Genomic DNA, 22,836 nt, shown 5'->3' with positions numbered 1-22,836 from the left:
TAATATGAAAGCACGACTGCTCAAAAGTTAAACACACCAGAACACATGAGAATTGGCAAAGCATAGCAATGAATGATTACTAAAAGCTGTAGTCTATAAAACTGAATTTTCCTCTATATAGTGAATATTTAGATCTGTCCCAGGATAATATCCGCTCCAAATCCCAGAGTAAAACACTGCCAGAAGATATATAGACAAAGTTGGAACTTTCTTTTGTGAATTATTACATAGTATCTAGGGAATCTCCTGGAGTATGAAAGTGCCATTTCATAAGTCATAGAGTAGGAAGAGAAAGAGCCATGATGTGAAAATTAGCTGTGTTTTTGCACATCACACTTTATGTAAAATGAAGATGCTAAACACAAGTGCAGCTAGCAAAACAAAAAGGTTGAGAATCTGATACAAATAAAACATGCAGAAGAGTGAATAACATTTTCATAACCACACACAGAAAAAGTTCTGTTAAAAGAACATTATTACAGTCACAAAATCAAGCATCAAAAAGTTAGGAAAGACAGAATTAAAGTTGCCTGTACAACCTTAATTCACCCTTCCCCCCTTGTGCATATGCAGTATCATGCAATCTTTAATTAAATGTTGACATGCCACTTTTTCCAGAAAAGCCTTGACTGGAATGGGCATCAGGGGATGGATCACTTAATGATTACCAGTTCTGTTCATTCCCTCTGGGGCACCTGGCATTGGCCTCTGTTGGAAGACAGGATACTGAGCTAGATGGACCTTTGGTCTGACCCAGTATGGCTGTTATTATGTTCTTATGTTGTCATTCTGCATCTGGATGGTGCTCACTTAATGAGCAGCTACTCAATATTTTGTTTTATTCCCATTGCTCAGTATGTGGACCTCCGCCTTACTTCCTGCAAACTAATCAAATCCTGCTCTGAAGACAGAATTATTAATTTCCTCAAGGTCTTTTCAATGGCACTCACCACTGTAGCATCTGAGTGCTTCACAGCTATCAATGAATTTATTTTCACAACACCCCTGTGAGATGGGGAGTGATATTTTACAGATGTGAAACTGAGGCCCAGATAAGATTGGCAAAAGTATCCACTAATTCTGGGGGGCCAATCTGAAACCTGTAAGGCCTGCTTTTTCAGTGCACTTAGCATTATATAACATTTTAGACGGCCAAAGCACAGTTTCCATTGATTTCATTTGCAACTGTGAATGCTCAGCACTTCACAGAATCATAGAAAAGTAGAGCTGGAAGGGACCTCAAGAAATCATCAGGTTCAGCCGTCTGCTCTGAGGCAGGACCAAGTAAACCTAGACCATCCTTCACTGGTGTTTGTCCAACCAGTTCTTAAAATCCTCCAATGATGGGGATTCCACAACCTCCTTTGGAGCCTAGTCCAGAGCTCAGCTATCCTTATCGTTAGAAAGTGTTTTTCCTAATATCTAACTTAAATCACCCTTGCTGCAAATTAAGCCCGTTATTTCTTGACCTACCTTCAGCAGACATGGAGAACAATTGATCCGCATCCTCTTTGTAAAACCCTTAACATATTTGAAGATTTATCAGGTCCCCCTCAATCGTCTTTTCTCAAGACTAAACATGCCCAGGTTTTTTTTAACTTTTCCTCACAGGTCAAGTTTTCTTAAACCTTGTAACATTTGTTTTACTCTTCTCTGGACTCTCTCTAATTTGTCCACATCTTTCCTAAACTGTGGTGCCCAGAATTGTACACAGTACTGCAGCTGAGGCCACACCAGTGACAAGTAGAGTGGGACAATTACCTCCCATGTCTCATATATGACATGCCTGTTAAAACACCCCAGAATGATATTAGCCCTTTTCCACAATTGCATCACATTGTTGACTCATTCAATATGTGATCTGCTAAAACCCCAGATCCTTTTAAGCATACTACCACCCACCCGTTATTTTCCATCTTCTAGTTGTGCATTTGATTCTTCCTTCCTAAGTGAAGTACTTTGCACTTATCTTCATCGAATTTCATCTTGTTGATTTCAGACCCATTCCCCAGTTAGTCACGGTTGTTTTGAATTCTAACCCTGTCCTCCAAAGTGCTTGCGGCCCCCTCCCAACTTGGTGTCTATGATGCTGGCAGACCAGCTGCCAGCTTCTGCCAAGGCCCCCAAGCCTCCTTGGACACTGACAAATGCACAGTTAGAAACCAATCTGGCTCACCTGTGAGTTAGCATTGTTAAAACAGATGTTAAGTTGATAAGAATGTGTTTAGTCTTGATGAAATGCTTGTAGGATTCTGTATGTATTGATCTCACTTATAACATCTGTAGCCCATGGTATAAAGTTATATTGAGTGTTTACATTATAAACCTCTGTAACTGTATAACTCACCAAAAAGGAAAGAAGCATTAATTAGTGCCAAATGCTGGACCTGCACACAAAAAGGCCCATTGAAACCAAATGAGCCACTGTGAAACATCAAAGGACAAAGACTTTGTTGATTGCTCTCCCCACACCCAGGAAGAGAGGATCTATGTGTGAACTCATGCCATGAGCTTGAACTCTCGGGAAAGGCAATAAAAATGCCTGACAAAAAGGAACTGTCTCATTATGCTGCTTGGAATTTGGAGAGGGCAATATTCCTAAGCATAAGAAAGGGATCCCCAAGCTGCTTATTTTGGGTTAGGCCTAAAGGACATATAGAGCTTGCATATATAACAGCTACTATCACCTTTTGAAACCTAAAACTGTAACTCATTTGTGTATGTTACGTGCTTTAACCTTGTAAATAACTCTCATTTCTTTTCTTAGTTAATAAATCTTTAGTTTATTACAAAATTTGCTACAAGCGTTCTCTTTGGTGAGACATCTGAGCTGCAATTGATCTGGGGTAAGTGACTGGTCTTTTGGCTACTCCTGGAAGGGCCTGAATATTGGTGTAATTTTTGGTGTAAGGGACATCTATCACAAAGGCAAGCTCGCCTAAATGGCAAGATAGACCAGAGCACCCAAGAGTATTGTCTGTGACTGCACGATAAGGGCCTGAGGAATAGTGCCTGATGAGATCACACTTGATACTTGGTTGGTGAAATCTAAGCCTAGAACTCACAGCCAGTTTGGAGTTTGCACCCCTTTCCTTTACAGTCTGCCCTGAGGTTGGCACTCATGGTTGTGAGCCACTCTAGACAGCTTGACAGTGGCGTCTTCACATTTTATAAGCATACTCTCCACTCCATTATACAAGTTTTTAATGAAAATTTTGACTAGTATTGGACCCACGACTGACCTCTTTGGGGCCCCGCAAAATATATCCTCACAGTTTGACAGTGAATCATCATTAACTACTCTTTCTGCACAGTCTTTCAACTTCTACATATCAGACCACAGGGTCTCAAGTCAGGCACTCAGCAAATGAGAAACACACAATTAGTGACCACCTGTGAAAAGCATGGTTTAAGTGACTAGCTCGGCCTCACACCAGAAACTCTGGCACAGGCACGGATAGAATCCAGTTCTCCTGGGCAGCATTCAACTACCTTACCCATGAGACCATCCTTTTTCTTTCTGCAAACCCTGCCTCTTTCACTACTTACCTTCCAAATTCTGCAATAATGAGGCAGGGGTCCTACAGACAACAACCTCCCTCACTACACAACCCTGATTCACTTCTGAGCAGATCCATCCTGTGCATTGAATGAGGAAGAGGTCCTGGGGGGAAACCATCATATTTGATCATGTAATTAAAGACTGTATCATAATGCATATGCAAAGAGGGCCAAATTAAGGTTACACAAGCAACCTTAATTTGGGCATTTCCTGACTTTGTAGTGCTTGATTTTGAAACCTTAATAATGTTCTCTGAACATATTTTTGTGGGTACTTTCCTAGATTTAAAAAAAAAAAAACTAAGAAAAACAGAAATCATATTGATACCCACCTGGGTCATCAGCAAGGTTGGAATTTTAGCTCCATCACACAGAACTCTGCCACTTGAGCTAATGGAGGAACTGTAGTAGCAGTAGTAGGTTGTCATTCTCTGTCTGGACCAGCATTAGAGGGGGCTGAGCACTTTGTCAGTAGTTTCACAGATATTTGCTCTCAACGGAGGAATGGTGAGACTCAGGAATCTTGATGTTCCACTCCTGGCTCTGGAAGGACTGTGCTCTGGGGGGCACGGATGATTCTGTCCTTTCCCTGAAAGCATGAACCCTCCTGTCCCAGAACCTCCAACCTGTCCCACTTCTGTCTCTTCCCCCACTTGACTCCTCATCGCATTTCCATTTTCCTCACCTAGCTAGTCCCAGTCTCCACTCCTCAGGCTTCTTATCCCAGTCCGAGTCTCCTTGTTCAGCAAATCCTAGTCTCATACCTCCAGATGCCTCATCCCAGTCTCCCCCATTCCCAGCCCCAGTCTTCTTGCTCAGCAAATCCTAGTCTCACCCCTCCGCCTCATCCCAGTCTCCCCCATTCCAAGTCCCCACATCTCCTTCTCATCTGATCGGTCTCTCCCTTCCAATCTTCCATTCCCCCTTCCTCCCAACACACACACATTGACCATCCTCACTGGCTTCTGATCCCAATCTCCCTCCTCAGCCTCCCATACAACCTCAGTGTCATGCCCCCGACCTTTTCCATCTCTTTTCCTAGCCAGTCCTAGTTTTGGCTCCACACCTCTACTCCTTGTCTGATCTGTCTCCCCACCCCTCTCACTTGCCTTCCCACTCCGCACTGATTACAGTCCCAGTCTCCCCATCCAGTCTCAGTTTCTCACCCACCAGCTGGATTGCAATGTCGCCTCCCCACTTCCCTCCTCGATTATCAGTCTCACTTTCCTTGCCTGGACATTCCCAGTCCTAGTCTGCACCCTGGCTCCTAATTCCAATTTCCTCCCACCTCAACTCCCAGTCCCAGTTTTCCTCTTTCCTTTGTCTGTCTGTCCTCCCTTCCAAAGCTTCTTGACCCAATCTACTTCCCTTGCCCTCAACAGAGGCCTGGCTTTTGTCACCTCTGCATTCAAATCAGGCAGCTTCCTCCTCCACACAGCCTAGACCCAGCAGGGAAATCATTGAGAGCACAGAAAAAACAGTCTCTTTGCTCTCAGTTCAGGTGTTTGGCTCAGACCAGCCCACAGCAGCCCAGAGCTGCAATTGCAGGGAAAGTCCTCCTCAACCCCAAGCTGAGCGTGCCCAGTGAAGCCAGAATCTTTGGGGAATTTTGCTACTAAAATCTAAGAAGTCACTATGAACAAGTGCACAATGTGGTTATTTTTAAAAAAATTGTTTATAACATGCCCAAATTTAGACAGATTTTCATGGGGATGATGGCAAAAGGCACATCCCTGATGCAAAGGCCACCCCCAGCGAAATTTTAAGTCCCTGCTCCAAAGCATGGGGGCACTAAAGCTGTTCAATAAAAAGGCCACCAAAATTTTCTAACTTGGCAGAACAATGTATTTTCCTGAGCTTTGTTCTTCGCAATGACTGAACCGCTTTGGCTGAAATTTTCCAAAAAACAGACACCAGGCATCACAAATTTCAGCCCAAATGGTTAATGTTTGGCAAAATTATAAGTAACTGAAAACAGGGTCTTACAATGGGAAGTATTGGGCAACCTTAATAATAGGTGAGCCACCACCCTTGTCTATAATAAAGGCATATATGGGTACCATAGCAAGTCACTTCACATTTGGACAGGGCACATAGTTATACCCATGGAGAAGAGAAAATTGTTTCAGTCTCTGGGAAGATATTTAATTAGAGTCCACTGGGAGAACGCAGTTGTTGCCTGCACTGAGAAAAAGTAGGACTAGAGTCTTTGAACAGGAAATGGGCTTAGCACTTGACGAAAACACATTATCAGGACTGATGGTGGGAAAAGTTCACACAGAAAAGGTTTAGTTTCAGTCCCCTGCTAGCTCTGTGGCCTCGATTCAGCAACGCATTTAAGCATATGCTGAAGTCTGATTGAAGACTGGAATTTCACAGAAGGCCTAAGCAAATAGAGAGATCTGAATGTAAAGGAGTCCCTAGTGTAATCACCTTTCAAATGTTTTATGAAGATCCAGAGGACAAGGTCATGGGTGAGAACTGGAGACAGCATCTGGCTGGAAGTGATGGGTTCTTTAGCAGTTGGGGTATAGGCTTCAGGGGTCCTGTGCTTGCAAGAAGTTGAGGGCACTCCGTTCCCATTAACTTCAGTGGCAATTGAGTGTGCTCAACACTTTCCAGGTTTGAGCCACGTAAGGGAAAACCTGGCACAAGGGCAATTACTAATTAATAATAGTGTCAACCAAGAATGAGTTAAATATCAGAATATGATGTTCCAGACAATCATGTAAAGGGATCAGCTCTTCAGACAGTAAAGTTGAGGTCTTGATGTGATTTCTGTTATCTCAGATCAAGCAAAACCAATGCTTCCCAGCAGCAGATTCCCGGGACATTTTAAGTCGTGGGATGGTCAGTGGGATGCACAAGAGGGTGAAGTCATGAATTCTATTTGGACCCTTAGGAACCTCCCCATGTAGGTAGCACATTTCACACACAGGTTGGAGCGACAGCACAATAATAAGTATTGTTTGTGAAGGAAAGGGAGAGGGGAGATTATCAAAGACAAGTCTGTACCGCCTTGTCTTTTGATTCCTTGCTTCTCAGCTCTCCAGTCTAGACAAACCATTGCAACCAAAATCATCTTCCTCTGCTACTCTTCCCACCACATCACCTCCCCTAAACTCCCTTCCTACAGGTTTCCAGTAACTTTCTATATCAAGTTCAAATTCCTTGTCCTCGCCTTCAATGGTTTACACAGTTCTGGACCTAGGCACCATTTATGTGATGCACTGTGCCCACTTCTCACTTCTTGCTGCTCTTTTTTCATATTGCCCCCCATGCCTGCCAACAACCTCTCTCTCTACTCTGCCACCATGCAACCACACTGACTATCCTCCTTCCCGCCTCAAAGTTCACTTATTTCTGGAAGTTTTGCAGAACTAACCTCCACCTGAAGCTTTCTTCTCCTGCTCCAGTGCCAGACCTTTATATTTATTGTAAAAAAGTAAAATAAAACAAAAAATCCACAGAAACAAACAAGAAATGCAAATTAAAATAGCAACAATCACCCTCTCTCCCACCCGGACCCCAGGTTATTCCTTTACAAAGTGGTATTATCCCAATGACTTTATTCCCCTTCCATTATTCAGTCCCATCCCCTACAGACCCTGGTCTATTGCCCTTTTTTGGTTGACTTACCTAACATAGATTGCAGGCTGCTCAGGGCAAAAACTGTGTCTTCTCACTTGCCTTTAAAGCACCCTGACCATCAATGGCACCATGTAATAATATTGTGTGTGGTGTGCAGGGTGAAAGAGCATAACAGTTCCCAAACATCGTGTGGCGATTGTTGTGCAGTGTGCCATAGGAAATAGTGACGGTTGACAGCAAGCCCAGCTCTGACTGAAGTTAGAGCAGAATGCACCCTGTGAACAGACAGCATGTGATGTTGGTTGTAACAAGAAAAGCTGAAATGCACATGGTTCCAAAGTATGTGTTAAGTCAGGATGTAACTGCTAATTCAATCAGAATTAGAGCTGGTTTGAAAATGTGCTTTTCCCTGTAGAACATTTCAGCAAAAATCAAAATATCTCAGCCAAAAAATAAAATATTTCAATGTAGAATTATTTCCACAGTGCCTCATGGGAGTTGTAATCTGGCTGGGGAGCCTGATCCATAGCAGAGAATGGGGACATGAGGATATCAAACTACCACTACACTGCAGCAGGATATCAGAATCTAAATGTTTGGTTTACCAAAAAAAAAAAATCAAAATTTTCCACAGAAAGCAGAAACTTTTCATGAAAAACTCAGTCAAAACCCAACTTTCCACTAAAAACCAGTTCTTGTTGGAATGTTTTGACCAGCACTAATCTGAATGTCATTTTCTCAGCAACATAGCTTTGAGAACTGAGATGTAAACTTGAGCCAGCTAGCCCCCTATGCTGTGAATGGGAAAGCATTTTGACAACAAGTAATGGTGGGTGAACCTCAGTAGATTCAGAGCTTTGGATTATTCAAATATTTGTACGCTTATTCCTGATCCAGAAAATGGGCTGAAAACTCAAGAGATTGCCAGCAGCTCCTATCCTTTCTATCTAGTCTATCTATTTATTTTGACATGCCCACATCAGCCTGATTTCTGAGCACAAATGACAGAGTCTGAGAAAACAAAATGTACAACTGAACACAATCAACAGATTGATGGCAGTGCAGCCCACATTGGTTCACTATCTCCTTGAGAGCCACTCGTACACAGTGAAAAGGGTTGACAGAATGGAATTTTGCAGTAGTCTACATGAAAGGGTCCTTGGGGCAGATGAGTAACTGCAGAATATCACCTTCTGAGATCTCCCAGAATGAAGCCACTAAAGTGTTAGTCCTGCCAAGGTCTGTATGTGAGTCAACACCACTTTGTGTGCTGACAGAAGTAAAGAAAATCATCATGAACATCTGACCTTTGCCTAGGAGAGCACAGAGCAATGAGACTAACAAAGTCTGATTACCATATCCAGACCTAACACTGAACTGAAAGGCGTGAAAGAAATCAGTGGGTGCCAGATGATGCCAGAGCTGTTTTCTCATAATCTTCTCAATAAACTTTCATCAAATGGGGAAGGTAAAAACAGGGCAGTAAGTGGCAAGCTTGTCAATGTCAAAATGTGTTTTTTTCAGGAAGAATTGGACATTCATTTGACTGAAGCTCTCATAAGGAGAGGTTAATATCTACCAATTATAGTCCCTTACACTCCCCCTCCCAATCTTCTTGTTTTTACCAAACAAGAAGGGCCTGACTCTATTTTCTAGTTTCCAAGCAACTCCAGAAACTCCATGAACAAAACTCACAAAAACTCCTTCATTCATTCGTTGCCACCTCCATCCACAGCTCTGCTGCCACAGAGCCAGATATTGCAGCCTGACTCAGATCCACCTGATCCACGGAGCAGATGGACAATTCCTCATAGAGAGCAAATGTTGATTCTTTCTGAGTGGAGGCAGCCTGGATTAACTTAATTGCTCACCGCAGTTCTGGCTATCAGATCTGCACAAAAGCAGCAGTGAAGGACAATAAAGCTCTTTGAGCTTTCAGCCCAGCCACAGCTAAGCACAGGACCTAAAAAAACTCTCTATGCTACAAGTGTCCAAATTATCCTTATACCCTCAGGGCTTGGCTTCACTGCAACAGTTCGTTCAAGTTACTACACTCAAGTTACTGCACTTGAACTAGCCTAGCGCGACCACTCTTCAAAACAACACGGCAGTTACACAAAGTAACCGCTGATGGAGTTGTTGTAATTTGAGCTGTAGCATCCTCACTGCATTACTAGTTTAACCATCAGTATCTCTGGAGCTTCAAGCCACCCACTCACCCTTCCCCACCCTACTGCTGATGGACCAGCTAGCTCGAGTTTAAAGCACCTTTTAGCTCAAGCTCGAGATTTGTGTGTGTGGATGGGAGTCAAGTTAGGAGTAACACTCAAGCTAACTGTGCTGTGAAGACACAATCTTAGAGGTGGTGCCTCCTCTGGGATGGCTATGAAATATATTAATTTCCTAGTAGGGTGATGCAGGGAAGCTTGCACGACTGCTTCCTTTCTCGAGCCTATTCTGTGGCTAGAGGACTTCAGTCCTTAGAGGTCTCCATCCAGCATACTTCACTCAGGAAATAGGAAAAGGTAAATCCTGATATTTGGTTATTAATAGTTTTGTCATGGTTGCATCTTACCAAAGAGCAGTGTGCTCTAGTGGAAAGGCAACTGGACTGAGACGTAGGCGACCTGACTTCTGTTCTTAGCTCTCCTATGTGACCTCAGGCAAGTCTCTGTGACTGTTTCCCTCCTACCCTTTGTCTCGCTTGTTTCGACTGCAGGCTCTTGGTGGCAGGGACTGTCTTGTGTTATGTTTTTGTACAGAACCGAGCACAATGGGGCCCTGATCTCAGCTGGGGCCTATGGGTGCTACTGTAGTAATAATATTAGTTCTACATATGGATTTGCTCCAACTTATTTCGATTCCTATTCTTACTAGATACTGATCATAATGTTGAATTGATCATATTGTGTTAAGGGCAAGTTACAACAGATGAAGCTGAGCTCAGCAAGAGAAAGCTCACTTTTAAATGAAAGTAACTTAAAAAAGAATGATCTATTTAGAAAAATACAGGCAAAGTAAGCAGCTTTGTATAAATGTTCTCTCTTTTCAGCTTTGCCCAGTTCCATTTCAAAGGAACTATTGTCCATAGCCACATTTCTTAAGTTCATTACAAACCTATTACGGGGCATGAAATATATACACTGACCATGTTTCTCTGCTCACTCTGAAACAAAATTCCACCATTAGTAAGCAGAGACGGGAACGGCACTAACAGGAAAGCACAGATAGTCAGCTCATGTGCTGTTACCACTGCTTATTACATGGATCATACTCATTTCTGTTACACTGTGCTCCCCATCGATTTGTTGTATCTACCTGTTGTCGCTTGTCATACACATAGCATTGTAAACTCTTTGGGGCAGAGGCCATCTCTGTGTGTGTCTGTGTGTGGGCGGGGGTGCCTAGATCAATGGGGCTTTGATCATAGAGTGGGGTCTCTATGTGTTATTGCTACAGCAACAATTATAGTAACGTAATAAAGAAGATACTATTTAGATCAGTGAAACTTCCTATTTTGTTATCAGAATAGTTTTTTGGTATAAAATTTCTTTCAGTATAACTTTTTCAAAAAACTTAATTTATTACTCCACCTTTAAGAGAGAGAGAGAGATTTTCTTAAATATAATCTCATCTTTTTAATAGTTAAATCAGTGCATATTCTTCTAACATTTATGTTATAGTGAACTGGCAAGAATATTTGGCTCTCAGAACTGAAGTATCTGGGGTCTGCAGGAGCAGACTGACATGCAGTGGCAGAACTGTATGGGGTGCAGGACTAGAAAAACTGAAGATCCTGCGAGTCTACACCAAGGTGCTTGGCCAAGTTGTGTGGTGTCCTGAAACTGGAATAGCAGAGGGTACTGCAACAGGGCAGTAATAACGTTCATTGGCAGAGATGTGCAGGATCCAGGACAGGAATATCAAGGATCTTGTAGGTCAGGACTGAGGATCATTAGAACCATAGAAGATTAGGGTTGGAAGAGAGAGCAAAATCTGCAGTGATTCTGCAGGTCAGGAGGAATTAAGTGCACTGGTACTGCTTCCCAACTGTATGGGGGAAGCTTCCACCCTTCCAGCTTGCACTCTCTTAGGCTCCAGCTGGTGCAGCTATTCCCTGGTTGTCAAGAACATCTCATTCACTGCAAATAACTTTCTGAATGAGAAGAACAAACCCTGTTGCCATTAACCCCCCTTGACCATATATGTTTATACAGCCTCTGTCCACCAAGTGATGATTTGTATAGCACGAGAGCTGGCAGAAGATGATAATTCCATTTTGTGACAACTTCTGAAGTTCTGACATTTGGTTTCGTTCTGCACTGGAATGGAATACAAACCTTTCCATGTTTTTACAAGCAGACTTGTGTCAAAACATCCCTTTTGAGATCGAAGAGGTCAGGTTTTTGGTTCCTCTCTCTCCCTGGCCCTAGACTGACCTGGCCCTGCAAAACCTTTCCATCAAGAAGTTAATCAAAACGGATACATCTCCACAACACATTTCAGCTTCAGGGAAACAGCGTACTTCAAGGAAAACGCATTTCATTGGAAATGTTCTGACCAGCTTTATACAGAACATTTATTGTATAACAGCTGGGACCTACGAGACCCCACCAGTGGCCCATTATGCTATATGTACATATAGTAAAAGACTGTAAGCTCTGGGGGAGGGACCAGACTGACAAAGGTCATACAGAGGAACAGAGAAGTTAAGTGACTCACCCAAGCTCATACAGTAGGTCAGTAGCTCAACTGGGAATAAACCCCAAGTCTCTGGTCTCCCAGCTTAGTGTCCTACCCCCTAGACCATCCCACTGCTTGACAAGCTGAGCCTGAGCACTGAGCAGGCAATGATGTTACGTATTCATTTCTTTATTATTTTTCTGGGCTCCAAATACATTTTGGGGAATCAGCGAGATGGCAGATCTTGGCAGTGTGTTGAGTCAAGGAAAACCAAGCCCAGCCGACTCCGACAAGGCTGGGCTCTCACATGTCCGGAGCATGTCTCCCTGCCCCCATCTCTTTACAGCAATTTCTACCATTTTCTAACATCATTTAAGTTTCTAAAGTAATTTCTTTTTTTAAAAAAAGCAAACCATCTACCATATGTTCCACCCTGAAAGGCGTAATTGTTGTCAGATAATTAAGACACTGAGGTGAGCACTCGGAGATTCGTTTCCTCAGCCCTACACATTGTCCCATCTCTGTCCCTCTTTCAATAAGGCTTTGAGGGCTCTGCTTTTCTAACTTCCTCCTCAGCAAGAAATAAAAGAGCCACTAGAGTGACCCTCTTCACAGCTCTCCCTCTTGCTTTTCATTTATTTTTTGACACCCAACAATAATCATGGCTTGATGCTGGCCTGCTGTTCTCATCTGTCGCTGGGTCAAGGGGCTTCGGGGACACTGCCTGGCCCATTCAGAAACTTCCCCTTATTGAAAAGAACAGACAGGGAGAGAAAACAGGGCCAGGAATACCACATGCGGCACAGAGGTGGTCAGTCAGAGGTTCTCCAGCTCATCTCACTGTTCATTCCCACAGGCCAGAACATGAGGGTACAGTTTTCTCTTCTCACTGGCATTTGGTTTTACTGATCATGACGCATAGTGATGATTTTGCTACACTGGCCAATACTCATTTTCCAAAAGCCATTTCTCATTTCTGTTGATTTGTTCGCCCCTTGCTCATTGGACTGGATCCGATAAGGTGCTGAGTAGCCACAATCCCCACCAGAATCAATGGGAATGGAAGGCGCTCCCTATTTACGGGACTGAGCCTTTACTAATCAGCAGGGTATACGCTTGTAAGGAGCAGACTGGAAATTCTTTCTGCAGTTTTATCTGATGCTTTCAAAGGCAGGGAAGAATTTTGTACATCTGAGAGTACAAGGCACTTGCAGGTGAATAAATTAAGAGTTTAATGGGAGGGTAATGAAATCCAAGCATGCTGACCTGTTTTGGTACTAAAACAATGGAGTCTTCCCTGTCCTGAAGGATGGAAGTTTTGCTTTCATGCACGTCTGATTTTGGAAGCTCACTGTTCTACGGTTCTATATAGAGGGCCAAATTGTCAAAGGAGCCTCAACCCAGCCTCCAAATGAGTGTATACATAATTGTGCACCCCAGGCTAATTCGATACCCAGCTTGGGGTGACTGTTTTGGGGTGATCCAGAACTCAAGCGTGCACATGTACATTTCCACACACAAATGTAGTTTCAATCTACAAAACCTTTACCAAAGAGGAGTTGGCCAATTCAAACTAACAGTATTCTACTCTACATTTACTCATTTCATGAAACTAAGCCAGACGTTGAAAGTCCTATCATTTTAGAACAACACCACTCTACATTTAATGGTGACATAAGTTAAAATTTAAAAAATGTTTAAGCTCCCAAACCATTAGCAGAGTGGATGTGCAGACCTAAAACTACAGATAGAGTTGCATTTTCTGTTCCCTTTTCACTTACACCCAAGTCCTGAATTTGTGATTCTGTGCTTCCCCTATAATAATTGATAAAATCATGAGTAATTAAAGCAGTACAAGGATCACAGTGTTTCTTGTATCAGAGTGGTAGCCGTGTTAGTCTGTATCAGCAAAAAGAAAAGGAGGACTTGTGGCACCTTAGAGACTAACAAATGTATTTGAGCATAAGCTTTCGTGGGCTAAAACCCACTTCATCGGTGTGTTTGATGTCATCTTCGAGGACACTGGTTTCTTGTGAAGAGAATGATCTCAAATTTTGTCAGGACTTGAAATTACAAGATTTTTCCATTTCCTGATAGATCTTTCTGGAATTGTCCTTTCACTTTATATATTTGATGCATAGGCTCCTATAGCAATGGGAAAGGAAATCTATGTAGAGCTGCAGTATATATAGACCTGTCTGAATGCAACAGGTTATAATTGCTGCAAATCTCATGTTCAATCTAGAAGAAGGTTTTTAAACCACCCACATTTCCCCCTTTGCTAGCTCCACCTTCCCCCATCCCTGAACTGGGGTTTTCTTTATTTGGATTTTGATCTAAAAGAAACACCACACTAAAGGGTGCCTATCTAAAGGTCTGGAATTCCTTGATACACATTTAAAAACAAAGAGTTACAAATCATAAATCCTGCAAAGCAGCAGCATTTCTCCTCTTTCCCATCAGATCCCACCTCATCAAACTGATGCAGGTATCCATGATCTTCTTTGTTCCCTGAAGCTCACTAGTCTCTAAGGTGCCACAAGTACTCCTGTTCTTTTTACCTATGTAACTGACTCTCTTCCACTTTGGTTGTTTAAAGCAAGTGGCGTGGCTATTAAGTGGCATTAGCAGTGTTAGACATTAGGGTATGTAAACATTAGGGTATGTCTACACTACGAAATTAGGTCGAATTTATAGAAAGCGATTTTATACAGCCGATTGTGTGTGTCCCCACACTAATGCACTAAGCACATTAAGTTGGTGGAGTGCGTCCACAGTACAGAGGCTAGCATCGACTTACGGAGCGGTGCACTGTGGGTAGCTTTCTCACAGGTCCCGCAGTCTCCGCCGCCCAGTGGAATTCGGGGTTAAGCTCCCAATGCCTGATGGGGCAAAAACATTGTCGCGGGTGGTTTTGGGTACACGTTGTCAGTCGCCCCTCCCTCCATGAAAGCAATGGCAGACAATCATTTCGTGACTTTTTTCCATGTGGGTACCATACTGCTTTCAGCAGATGGTGCAGTAGGTCTGCAAACCATCATCATCATCCACCACTTCTGCTGCAACTCTGCTCTCCTGATGCTATGAATCCTCCTCAGAGGTCCTCTATATGACCATCGTCATCCACCGCTTCTGCTGGCACTCTGCTCTCCTGCTCTCCTGGTGGTCTCGCAGGGCCGCTTCCGCTGCAACTCTGCTCAGCTGCTCTTGTCTCACCATACCACGACAAGCATGTAGCCCGCTCAGCTGTTGTGTCCTGGAAGCAGGTGGTGCAATAGGTCTGCAAACCATCATTGTCATTGAATGACAGCTTCCGCTGGCACTCTGCTTTCCTGCAGACGCCATACTATGGCAAGCATGAAGCCCGCTCAGATCACCGTGGCAGTTATGAGCATTGTAAACACCTTGCACATTATCATGCAGTATATGCAGAACCAGAACCTGCAAAAGCAGGCGAGGAGGCAATGGCAGCACGGTGACGAGAGTGATGAGGACATGGACACAGACTTCTCTCAAAGCATGGGCCCCGGCAATTTGGCCATCCTGGTGGCAATGGTGCAGGTTCATGCCATGGAACACTGATTCTGCGTTTCACAACATCAATGCGGGATGACTGGGAAAAGTTCATGACGCTCGCATCTTCAGGAACTGTGGTCTGTATGAACAGCTGCAGCAAGGGACTTACTTTCCAGACCAGAAAATAACCATTGGGGATGTTGAAATGCCTATAGTTATCCTTGGAGACCCAGCCTATCTCTTAATGCCATGGCTCATGAAGCCATACACAGGCACCCTGGACAGTAGTCAGGAGCTGTTCAACTATAGGCTGAACAAGTGCAGAATGGTGGTAGAATGTGTATTTGGACATTTAAAAGTGCGCTGGCGCAGTTTACTGACTTGGTTAGGCTTCAGCGAAACCAATATTCCCATTGTTATTACTGCTTGCTGTGTGCTCCACAATATCTGTGAGAGTAAGGGGGAGACATTTATGGTGGGTGGGAAGTTGAGGCAAATCTCCTGGCTGCTGAGTACGCGCAGCCAGACACCAGAGCGGTTAGAAGAGCACAGCAGGGCACTCTGCGCATCAGAGAAGCTTTGAAAACCAGTTTCATGGCTGACCAGGCTATGGTGTAACTGTTCTGTTTGTTTCTCCTTGATGAAGACCCGCCCCCTTGGTTCACTCTACTTCCCTGTAAGCCAGCCACCCTCCCCTCCCACCTTCGATCACCGCTTGCAGAGGCAATAAAGTCATTATTGTTTCAAATTCATACATTCTTTATTCATTCGTCACACAAATAGGGGGATAACTGCCAAGGTAGCCTGGGAGGGGTGATGGAGGAGGGAAGCACTGGGTGGGGTGGTGGAGGAGGGGAGGAGGGGAGGAGGGAAGGACAAGGCCACACTGCACTTCAAAACTTATTGAATGCCAGCCTTCTGTTGCTTGGGCAGTCCTCTGGGGTGGAGTGGTTGGGTGCCCAGAGGCTGCCCCCCCGCGTTCTTCGGCATCTTGGTGAGGAGGCTATGGAACTTGGGGAGGAGAGTGGTTGGTTACACCGGGGCTGCAGTGGCCATCTGTGCCTTTCCTGCACCTCAACCATAAGCCAGAGCATATCAGTTTGATCCTCCAGTAGCCTCAGCATTGCATCCTGCCTCCTCTCATCATGCTTCCACCACCTTTCCTCTTGATCCCGCTACCTCTCCTGTTGCTCCCGCCTCCTGTCCTCGCGTTCATTTTGTGCTTTCCTGGACTCTGCCATTGTCTGCCTCCACGCATTCTGCTGAGCTTGTTCAGTTTGAGTGGACTGCATGAGCTCAGAGAACATTTCATCGCGAGTGCATTTTTTTCACCTTCTTATCTGCACTAGCCTCTGGGATGGAGATGCTAGTAGCAGCGTTGAAACATTTGCAGCTGCGGGAGGAAAAAAAGGGAGAGTAAAACTGATAAAAGAATCATAGAATATCAGGGTGGGAAGGGACCTCAGGAGGTCATCTAGTCCAACCCCCTGCTCAAAGCAGGACCAATCCCCAATTTTTGCCCCAGATCCCTAAATGGCCCCCTCAAGAATCGAACTCACAACCCTGGGTTTAGCAGGCCAATGCTCAAACCACTGAGCTATCCCTCCCCCCATTGGTCATTTAAAAGGAGGGGCTGATGTTTTCGGGTTAACATGCAGCACAAACCCAACTAAACCCCCCCCCCACCCAATTCTCTGGGATGATCACTTCACCCCTCCTCCCACTGGGTGGCTAACTGCGGGGATGATTTCTTTTCACCCACAAGCAAACAGCCCAGCAGGAACAGCCACCTCTGAATGTCCCTTTAATAATATTCCCCTATTTCAGCCAGGTGACCATGAATGATATCACTCTCCTGAGGATAACACAGAGAGATAAAGAACGGATGTTGCTTGAATGCTAGCAAACACCAGGATCACACGCTACCATGCTTTCTTATGCAATGATTCCAGACTACGTGCTACTGGCCTGCTGTGGTAAAGTGTCCTACCATGGAGGACACAATAAGGCTGCCCTCCCCAGAAACCTTTTGCAAAGGCTTTGGGAGTACCTCCAGAACAGCTTCATTGAGATGTCCCTGGAGGATTTCCGCTCCATCCCCAGACACGTTAACAGACTTTTCCAGTAGCTGTACTGGCCACGAATGCATCCCAAGTCTTTAGGGAAAATTAATCATTAAACACGTTTGCTTTTAAACCGTGTATTATATTTACAAAGGTACACTCACCAGAGATGCCTTCTCCTCCTTTAAGGTCCAGGAGCCCGGATTGGGAGGGTGCTGTCTCCAGGGTGATAAACAGTTCCTGGCTGTCGGGGAGAACAGTTTCTCCGCTTGCCTGGTGTGCGTTATCTTCAACCTTCCCCTCCTCATAATCTTCCTCATCCCCAAAATCCTCATCCCTGTTGCATGAGACTCCCTTGCAGGAGTCCACGTACAGGTGTGGGGTAGTTGTAGGGGCACCCCCTAGAATTGCATGCAGCTCATCATAGAAGTGGCATGTCTGGGGCTCTGACCCAGAGTGGGCATTTTCCTCTTGGGTTTTTTGGTAGGCTTGCCTGAGCTCCTTAAGTTTCACGCGGCACTGCTGTGGGTCCCTGTGATAGCCTCTGTCCTTCATGCCCTTGGAGATTTTTTCAAATATTTTGGCATTTCGTCTTTTGGAATGGAGTTCTGATGGCACGGATTCATCTTCCCATACAGCGATCAGATCCAGTTCCTCCCGTTTGGTCCATGCTGGAGCTCTTTTGCAATTATGGGACTCCATGGTCACCTCTGCTGATGAGATCTGTACGGTCACCTGTGCTGATCAGCTTGCCAAGCTGGCCAAACAGGAAATGAAATTCAAAAGTTCGCGGGGCTTTTCCTTTCTACCTGGCCAGTGCATCTGAGTTGAGAGTGCTGTCCAGAGCGGTCACAATGGAGCACTGTGGGATAGCTCCCGGAGGCCAATACTGTCGAATTGCATCCACACTACCCCAAATTGGACCCGGCGATGTCGATTTCAGCACTAATCCTCTCATCGGGGAGGAGTACAGAAATCAATTTTAAGAGCCCATTAAGTCAACAAAAATGGCTTTGTTGTGTGGACGGGTGCAGGGTTAAATCGATCTAACACTGCTAAATTCGACCTAAACTCATAGTGTAGACCAGGGCTCAGCCTGAGTGAGTGGAGGATGCTGACTATCCTTAGACATGCAGAGGTCAGGCACAAACTGGAAATCTACTCTCTAAACCAGGCTCACAAAGACTGTTTGCAGGCACAGTGGGTAATTTCACTTGTGGACAGACACAAACACAGCTATTGTAAAAGAACAAAACACGGAAACCTGAGAGGTCAAATTACCTCTAAGAGGAAGAGGCAAACTAGGATTAATAAAGAGCGAGGTTTACAGGAAGCACAAGGATTGGGGAGAAATATTACTCTATTTTGCTTGGAAGGGGCTCAGTTACATCCAGTGATGGGCAGCAGTACTAAACCCTTGGATAGAGGTGTGCTATCATTCGGCTTTACCAGGACAAAGTGAACCACTGTGGCCTAGAACGCTCTCACGCTCCTGCCTGCATCATAGCCCCTAGTTTGTGAACAGCAGCCACCATCAAAGAAAACTGCCATAACAGTTATACAAAGAAAGAAAGGCCTAAGGGGCCTGCACTGCACTGCACAACTGTCTATGCCTTCAACTGCATGCCAGCCTCTACAAAGAATGACACCAATAGTTACTTACCAGACTTTCGGCTGGAAAGGAACCAAAGCTCTTACTTTGGGCATAAATCCTGAAGGATATGACTAAGGTGCACTCAGAACATGTAAAGAGCTCAAAGCACAGACTGCCAGAGGGATAACCTTAGCCTCGGAAAATTCAGAGAGAGTGGGAGAAAAGATAAGGTTAAATCTGATAAGAAAGTACAGTGCAACTCGGAGATAGGTGGTGTTATACACTGTAATCCACAGGGACAAATAATAAAAGGATGAAGCTATTCCAGGATGAATTTGGTCCACACGGTCCGGTGAGTGAGAGTGTTATGTTTGTAACAGAAAGAAGAATTTCACACAGCCTGGGTTTTGTTGTGTGGCCTGAGAAGGACATGAGCTCTGACTGTACAAACTCACAGGGACTGCCTGTTACCTTATGGTTACTCACATTTTCTTGAAGCAGAGCCACCCAGAGAATCAACAGGGAGACCCATCACTAAACCTGCTTGACTGGATTCTGCAAACACTGGGACAGCAGTACCAAATATGTCATTTTTTAAAAGGCTCACCTTGTAGAGAAAAGAGGTGTGATGCTTCCACATGTTTCTGCCCAGGATCTCATACCTAAGACTGATCATAATGTATGAAATGCATATTACTATAAGCCCAAAGTTACCATGTTCCAGGCTGTCTTCTACTGAAAACAATCATGGAGTTATTCATAAGTACAATGGACTATGCTTTAATAACTGAGCATATTGTAGACCACAGATTCCATTGGATGGCAGTCCTGTCAGTGATTCACCTCCAGTTCAAAAGCCAGGGATTCAGGAAGGAAACCTGTTCCTGATATTTCCTTTCATTCTGACAAGGGGATGTGCCTACGCAGAGAACACGAGAAAAACACGGACCTACTCACCTGATATATGAGGAACCATTAGTAATGATGTTACTAGTCTTTGTTGTATGGCGTTCGGAGCCAGTCATTAAACCTGCGAGCTTTGGAAGACAAATCATTATGTGAATGTTCATTAAAATGCAATCATGGATTCATGAAGTTCAGGGAGAGAAAAGGGAATTCCCCTAAGGTTTTGATCTTTAAGGATGATCCTTCTGTGGGTCCCCTGGACTTTATGGATGGCCCCATAGCATTTTGGGAAGGATAGTTTTTGAATTTATAGAGCATATATTTTGGCCCAGAACATCTCTTCTGTGGGAAAGGCCATGGGAGGGGTCACAGAAAGAGGATGTCTGTGGGAGGGAGGGAAAGGAGGTGGGCAAGGGGATTGAGGGGGCACAACCTCAGGAAGCCTTCTTCCTCCCTTCCACAGGATCTCCTGCGGGCTTGGTGAGGGGAGATTCTCTCCTGTGGACTTAGAGGGTGCACTGGAATAGAGCTCCAGCTGGGTACATGCAACAGTGCCCCAGTGAGCCTTAGGAGGCATGTCAGGCATCCCCTCCACACTCTTCCACAGGTATTAGAATACTCGTTGAGGCCCCCAGTCACCCACCTGCAGATGGTAAAAGGTTCATGAAGGCCCACACTTATGAGCCCTGGGAGGCTGGTAGAGTAGCCCAGCCCTCCTGCTAGCATTCAATGCCACAACCAACACTTCCCACCTTTCTCTGCAAGCACAAGGAAACCTATTAGCCCTTGATAAGCTAAACTATATCGTCCACTACCAGACAAGCCTGAATAGGCTGGTTAGTGTCCCAGCAGTCCTACCGAGGCTACCCTGGGGTGCTGACCATCACTTTTAGGGTCATCAGGACCTATGGATGGAGCAGGTGCATCAGGACCCCCTGAAAAACCTACTGTGATTGGTTTGCCATGGAGTGGCGGGAGAGGAGGCCTGGTGATCATTACAGAGGGAGCGATGAATCCCTGAGGGTCTACAGGAGGGGTGGAATGTCCCTGACTACTGCGTCACCAAGCCTCATTCAGTGCCTTCCAGATATCCCTTCTCCCATGCTCCCTTCTCACCACTCCTGTCTGCTACTGGGAAAGGACTAGAAAATCCAGTAAGCAATGGATCTTCCAGCCTGCCCCACCTCTCCTCCACCACCCCACAGGGCTGGACTCTGCTCACTGCAGGTAGCCCAGCCCAAGTTGAGTTTTGTTGCTAGAAGACCATCCTCACTTTGGAGGGAGGGAGCAGGACTGGCCCCTTAATAGCTAATTAGCAAAAATCAGTCATTTATAATTAGGGTTGTTAAAAAATACAGGATAGACCTTAGATGTCCCCAAACTTGACTTGAACCTCTGGTGGCAAGTCCCTTTCCCCTCACCACCATACTTTCTAGGGTTTCTCTCTCTCTCCAGCTCTGGATGCCGCTGAGAACCCAGGGCCTCCGGTGCAGGGCGAGCAGCCACTTCGACTTCTGTTCAGATTCTGCACGGTGCCAGCTGCTGACTCGGAGGCTGCAGTGGCTGGTATTTGCCTACTGCGGCGCTGTGCATCCTGCTGGGGATGTTGGCAGAGACTCTGTGAGCAGGGAGGCTACACCCGGAGAGTACTGACCCCCTGCCAGATAGAGCCCCTTCCTGACCCTGGCCCTTCAGCACAGTTCCAGAGCACACATCCCCATCCACTTGCCTTGCCAGACAGAGCCTGCACAGGGAAAGCGCTGGAGTCAGCAAGGGGCCCTTTCCAGCAGGGAGCCAGGACTCCCGGGTATATCTTTCCACACCCCTCTCAACCCTAGTTCCTGAACATGGCCATGTTTGCCTTTCCTGTGCAGCACTGAAGGGCCAGAGTCGGGAGGGGAGTGGAAAGATGCACCCGTGAGAATAGCTCCCCTGCTGTTGAAATACAGGCTAAAAGCCATCCTGTTTTAGTACGGGACAGGCAATTTTCTATTTAAATAAGGGAACTGTTGGCAACCCTATTAGCAGGGGTCTCCCTGTTGTACAATTAGTGAGGTTCTGCTGGATAAGATGGTGGGTCTAATATTTATCCAGCATGCAGATCGCTGCACCTCTCCAGACTCCTCCGGGTCCTTGCCCCTGGACATTTCTGAATTGGATCCTTTCCCCCTGCATGTCACATCTTATGTTACATTTGTTGTGAAAATGACAGGAAGGAAGTGCCTGGAACAAGATTATCTTTGTGCCCCCTCAGCCTTCAGAAATCTCAAACATATGAACCCCCTTCATCATGGCCTACACTCACACAGCACACACACATGCCACACCACAGTAAGCGGCCCTGCCTTTACTTTGCATCAGTCTGAAGTTGTCTAGGACTAAAATGCCTCCAAGGAGACAGCACTATAGATTTACTTGGATACACTCTTTGCCTGCTGGGAACAGAGCGGATGCCAAAAGCAAAGTTCAAAATTGTAAGTAATCAGTGCCACCTACTGTCCAAATGGGATTATGACACTCCCACGCCCCCTCTACCCTTTGCATACTAAAGGAAATGTAATTTAAGGAGGCATGATCTGGGCCTCTTTCACCAATGTCTCTCTGGCTGAAATTCTAGTGCATTATAAAATTCAGAGACCTTGGAATTTTCTTACTTTTTCTTTCACACACTGAGGCAGAGCTGTGTGGAGTTCCAAGACTGACAAAGGCAGGGAGATGGTGAGATGTGCAGCAGGTAAAGATTGGGGTGCACCTTCCCCTGCTGAGGATTCCCTTTTTGGTCCTTTCACAAATGATTTTGTTCTATTGTTATTTTCTAGTGTCAAAGTTCCATTCATTTTATAGATTCATAGATATTTAGGTCAGAAGGGACCATTATGATCATCTAGTCTGACCTCCTGCACAACGCAGGCCACAGAATTT

This window comes from Chelonia mydas, chromosome 7, assembly GCF_015237465.2.
Source record: "Chelonia mydas isolate rCheMyd1 chromosome 7, rCheMyd1.pri.v2, whole genome shotgun sequence".
NCBI classification, from domain to species: Eukaryota; Metazoa; Chordata; order Testudines; family Cheloniidae; genus Chelonia; species Chelonia mydas.
The sequence above is the reverse complement of the archived record's forward strand: the minus strand, read 5'-3'. Positions refer to the sequence as shown.